The sequence below is a fragment of the Amphiprion ocellaris genome, chromosome 3, assembly GCF_022539595.1.
Source record: "Amphiprion ocellaris isolate individual 3 ecotype Okinawa chromosome 3, ASM2253959v1, whole genome shotgun sequence".
Classification (NCBI taxonomy): domain Eukaryota; kingdom Metazoa; phylum Chordata; class Actinopteri; family Pomacentridae; genus Amphiprion; species Amphiprion ocellaris.
In genome coordinates this window covers 13,151,657-13,157,656 of record NC_072768.1, presented here as the reverse complement: position 1 = coordinate 13,157,656, position 6,000 = coordinate 13,151,657, and positions in this window count along the sequence as shown.

Genomic DNA, 6,000 nt, shown 5'->3' with positions numbered 1-6,000 from the left:
GCCTCCCTTGGGCTTTTAGGGAGAAAACATGATTATGTCATAATATATTTTCAAAAAGAGATCCATTTGAAAGATTGCCCCTCTGTCTTTTCAATCTAACATGGCTCTGCTTTTGTCAGGCACAGTGGGAGCACTGGGAATGACAGATGCTTCAATGAAGCAAACAGGAATAAAAATAAAGTGTTTTACCAAGAAAAAAAAAAAAATCACCAGAGACCGGAAGCAGGGGCAAGAAAAATCAGCTTCTCTAACAATTTCATCACATGAATCTCATTAGTCTGGTGTCAAACTTTAATTTGAGTTGAGAATTTAATTTGAGCTGTCTTATTTGCACAAACATGCCTGTGTTTTATTCGCACATTTTACATGAAGTCACTATAAATAATAAAAAAAATACATCTCCACAAATTATCAGCGCTGCAACCACGTCCATGAACTGATAATTTATAGAATAACAACTTGCATCAATTCTGACAATTATTTAGTCATTAGAGGTATTTTTTTAAGAAACAAAGGCAACATTTTGTAGTTGCATCTTCTCAGATGTGAGGATTTTATATTTTTATTATAACAAAAGATGTAAATATCTCTTTGGTCTGTGGGACATTATAATAGGGATTTCCACTATCCTCTGACAGTCTATGGACCAAGTTTCTATACAATTAATCGAGAGAATAATTTCATTAAAATAATCAATACTTGCAGCCCTGAGAAAACTGACTGACCATAGGATTTTGCATAATATATTTCTTCAGTTGAAAACTTTGTGTGTTTGAATTCCTGAGACCCAGCAGGTGTGTCTGTCCAAACCTCTATATGATAGGAGCCACATCTCTTTGTCACTGAGAACAACACTTGGGCTTTACAAGTATTTGTACAAGGCTGAGCTCTCTAGCATAGACATCATGTGGCCACTTCACTACTTATATGTGTAAGGGCTTTCCAAAAAGCCAAGAGACAATGGTGGGCAATCTTGTGATCAAAGTACATGCCTTTTAGAGTGCAGGCCGCTCTCTGCACCTCTCCAGTGATGACTACTGCACACTAGAGCAACACTGACAAGAGAGCATTCGCTGTGTGAGAAGCAAAAGGTCCAGTGTTTCCTAACAGAGTAGAAGACATATGAGACAGTTATATTGCTCAGACAATGGGGAAATATATAATCTCCCCACACTGCTCAGTCAATCTATTGCATCAGTAGAGCTGGACATTACTCTTAAAAAGGCATGCAGTAATTAATAACTCTTCAGTTCAAACAATTGAAAGTAGTCTACCAATACAGCAGATAATCAGCAGCCAGTATTTTAAGATTCTATTTGAAAATAAAGCATATATAAGTGTGAATTCATCACTATTTACAATTTATTGAATAACATCAAGGTTATTGTGGAAAGTCCTACTGGCAAAATAAACTTTTCAAGTTTCACATTTTTTTAAGTCATATTTTAATCCTTAAATTCATTTATTGAAGGATACCTGTTTGGTCTGCAGCACAACACGCTGCTCTTTTTTCTTTCCTTTGTTGCTTTCCTTCAGTTTGTGCTACCAGAAACATATTGTGAGACGTCATCATCGGGAGAGGACCCTGATTACAGTAAACTGCAGTTGGCAATGTACTTTAGTGCAGAAAGACATACATAATGTATGGGATTATGATGAGATTATAATGAAAGTAACAAGTGTCTGGAATCATGAATACACTCCCAATTTTCTGATGAGTTCTTTAACTATGCTGAACAAAACTATGAATGCAGTATACATTATGTTCTTAAATTCTGTCTATTCTTTTTAACATAGAGGGATAAGTATTTTTTGTTTCAATGCAAGACATTCCTACAATAGAAAGGATGCCACGAAAGAGCCAAGTGTATTGGAAATGATAAATGACAGATTGAGAGTCGGGTCATAGACCAGAAATCACAAGTTTGTAACAAATCACGCTATTCCTGAACGGCTCTGTAAAGTTGTCAGACATTTTAGGGAACAGGATCATGTTGCAGGACATCCAGGGCATAATGTGGCACATTATCTGTCATATAACGCTGTCTGAAACTATTTCTTAGACAATAAATTGAGGAGTAGTGACATACCAGCATCCGTCTGGTCAACAGCTGTTCTCATCTTATCATCTAGCATTGTGTAATTTGAATAAAGCTGCATTTTAAGCTGGCCTTTCATAGTCCCTGGCTAAAGGAGCGTCTGGTCACACTATCTGATCTTTTTCTTTTAACCCTCCCGTTGTCCTCATTTACAGGCACCAAAAATATTGTTTCCTTGTCTGAAAAAGATCCCAAAATTCAGCAAAAAAATTCCCTAAATTTCTGAAGATTTGTAAAACCTTCAGGAAGAAAATTCCAATAATTCCTTAAAAGTTTCCTTTAAAAGTTCTATTTTTTAAAAAAATCCCCAAAATTTGGCAAGAAGATTCTTGTAAATATTTTCAAAAAATTAGGAAAAATCTTCCAAAAAAATCCTAAAAATATCTACAATGATTGCATATATATATATCAGTAAAACTTCTAATATTTTCTTTAAGAACATTCACATAAAAATCCAGCAAAATTCGCTGGATTTTGGTTGATTTTTTTTGTGAATTTTCTTAAGAAACATTTTTAATATTTCCTTTTTCCACCAAAAAATGTTCAAAAATTTCCCAAACATGTTGAAAATGTGGACATCAGAAGTTTCACTGTGAAAATATATATATTTTTTCCACATTTTCAAACTTTAAACCGGGTCAGTTTTGACCCGCAGGACAACACCAGGGTTAAAGCGACACCTGACAGGAATGTGTGTTAACTGAATACTCTCGAAATTGTCACCAGATGAACAGTTCAAAAGCTTTCTGAGCACAGTTGGTTTAATTGAACCCTTTTCTAACTATAACAGTAGAAATGACAGTTTTAACTTTCCCTCTGAGCAAGAAAAGACAGCCCAATAGGACCAGTATTTAACACTTGATGTGTGCAGCGAGTAACTTGCTTCATTGTTCTGACTTCAACCAATCTGTAACGTTTAAAGTCGTGATCCAGCAAAGTACCAGTCTACAACCAAACCCAGCAATCTCTTTTAATTTGAACATAATTTGTCATGAGGGTTTGCCTTCCAGCCAAGACGAGTTAGCTTGGTTTTATTGTTGTCATGACATGGGTCTGGATATTTTCAGCTCCTCGGGCTTAGTTTTAAATGCATCGGGAGCTGTTGCCACACCATCTGATATTAAATACTCACCCTGTGCAGGCCTCAAAGTTCCTTGATTTCATCTCTAGTGGGGCAGCTGCGGTTAGCTTGAGGTTATGTAGCGAGGCTGGATGCCTATGGGTGGATAGATGGATGGATAGCAGTGGTGAATTTTTCCGGGGGATTAAATGCATCAAACGTCCACAGACATTAATCTAACAATTCCCACATTGAAATAGACATATTCACTGTTCAACCGTATCATTGGCATTTAGCTAGCGGACATAGTTTCACCGACACTGAGCTAAACAAACCTGCTCTTGTGCTTGCAGGAGCGGATGCAGCTACAGACGTTACAGCTAACGTTTAGCTAGGCGGCTAGGTGTGTGTTGCATTAGGTACGTCCGGTTGATTACATTATTTTAAATTGTTGTCAGGTAAATTAAACTCTATTCTGTAAACTCAGCTACTATAAAGCGTAGGATTTGATAGAAAAAGAAAGAAAAATCTAAACTATATAAAAAATATCCCTCTTTTTTTAGGCTATTCGTTTTAAGCAAGCTGGATAAGTATAAGTGGCTATCTGGATGGGACTAAAATGACCCCAAATTAGAAAAAAAACGTGTCTTATTAATTAATGACGTTGAAAAGATGCTGTTATCAGTAGTACAATGTTTATAATTATTAAAACTGATGCATTAACTGTAGCATTTACAGAATTAGTGGATGAAGCCTGGCTCTGTCTTCAAAACACCACAGAAACATTATTAAACTCAAGGACTGTGGTCATATTGAATTTAAACTAATCTGAAAGGTTTAAAGGCATTTTAATCTCTCAATATTACAGTTTTCAGATGGAATTTACTCACATATGGGAGTGCAAGTAATGTATTTTTTGCTGGAAAGCCACATTTCAAAAATGTAATTGGTAAATTGCAATGTAGTTTTGCTTAAGTTAAAAAAAAAGAACTTGGTGTTACAAATTAAACAAGTGTTATTTATGCTGTGAATTTACCAAAACAATTGTAATATTAACTATACTAAAATAAATATGAAATGCAGCTTTACCTAACTGTAATAAACATTAAGAATAAGACCCTCCAGTATTAATTATGGAGATTAACCTGACTAATATGGAGCTATAGTTATGACGCTAAATATATATGATTAAGTAGTCCATATTGTTTAATAATTATATAAATATTCCCTGCATTACATGAAAAAAAACATTTTGTGATTAAGTCTCACTGACAGCAAATATGAAAACATGATTATGCCATCTTATTCAGCAATTGTGGGGAGAACAACAAACAGGAGGTACTATAAAGAATAGGGAGGGGAGAGTCCCCTGTGCAATAAGTAATGTTTTGGCACAGACTGTATTTATTATACAGCGTTGAATCAACTGAACAGTAATTATTGACACACACTGGGATAAGTTCATTTTAGGAAATGTAAGCTTACAAATCTCTGGTATTTGTGGACAGTCCCCCTCTTTTAATTCAGAGCGTGTGATCAAGATTTTAATCGGCTTTATAAAAAAATAAAGGACATATTAGAAGTAAACACAGGCAGAAGAGAGGGCCAAAGGGAAATCCAGCTCCCACCACTTTAGCCCGATACCACCATTTCCTCTGTAATTAGTCATGTTGCTTATACACCTCCAGCTGTGCTTTAATCAAAGAATGTGTGTGGAAAAATAATTAGCATGTTAGCATAATGCACATAATAAAGAAGTACTTGTAGATGTCTTGATCTCGACATCAAAGAGCTTGTTGGTTCCTTCTTGGGGCATTAGTATCATACAAATCTAATTACTCCCAGTATTGAATTACTGGATATTAGTGGATACTTGAAACAAATACAAAGGAATGTCCTGATAGTTCTCCATCCTTCTGGTGGAAAAGAGCCATTACAAAAAGAGCAGGCATTAGAAAACAATGAGCAGCATACTGATAATATGCAGTGTCTCTCCTGAGGAAACATTAGGTGGAATTTAGTTTTTCTAGTTTCGTGGCCCTCTAGTTGTGGTGACACCAACCTGCCCAGTGCAGACAGTCTCTTGACCTCAATATCTAAAATAGCATCCAGTCCACTGCTGTGTCCTTCGACTAAAGTCTGAGACTCCACGGGGTGAAGTGCAACATCTAGTTCTCATGTAGGAAGTCCTGTGAACATCAGTAGTCTGAACACAGCAGCAGCAGCAAAAGTGGCAGCAGTGAAGGCAGCGGCGGTGGCAGCAGCAATCCGGCCTAATCCAAATGAATCCGGGTCTCCCAGGTTTGTTCATCCTGGTGGAGGGTGATGACTGCTCTGCTCTGCTGGAGTGCTTATCTGCTGTCAGTGGTCGGTGGCTGTACAGGCCTCATGTTATCAGGGCTCAGCCTACTCAGGGATTGGAGGGTCCGTGGAAAGTAAACATAGAACCTGTCCTTTGCTTATCTATCCCAGGAGAGAGCATGTGTGAGCGTGTGCATTATGTGTGTGTGCATGTGTGTCTGCATTAGAGAAAGAGAGAGAGAGAGAAGCTTGTTTCCATGGCAACCTCCTCCTTTAACCCCCCCCCCACTCCTCCCCTCTAGAGGAGAACCCTGGTGGTCTTTGTGTAATGCGATTCCACTAGAATGCACTGTGGATTAGAGCTGTGCTGCCTTCGGGCCCTAGGCAGGGCAACAGTGAAGACATTATTACCCAGATCAAATGCTGTAATCACTAGGCACTGGGGGCTTTCACATCCATTGCAGATAAAAACCTAGGACTGGAAATACTCAGGTGATTAGGGGATTATTATTCTGCATTTCAGCATGGTGCCAGTCTCTC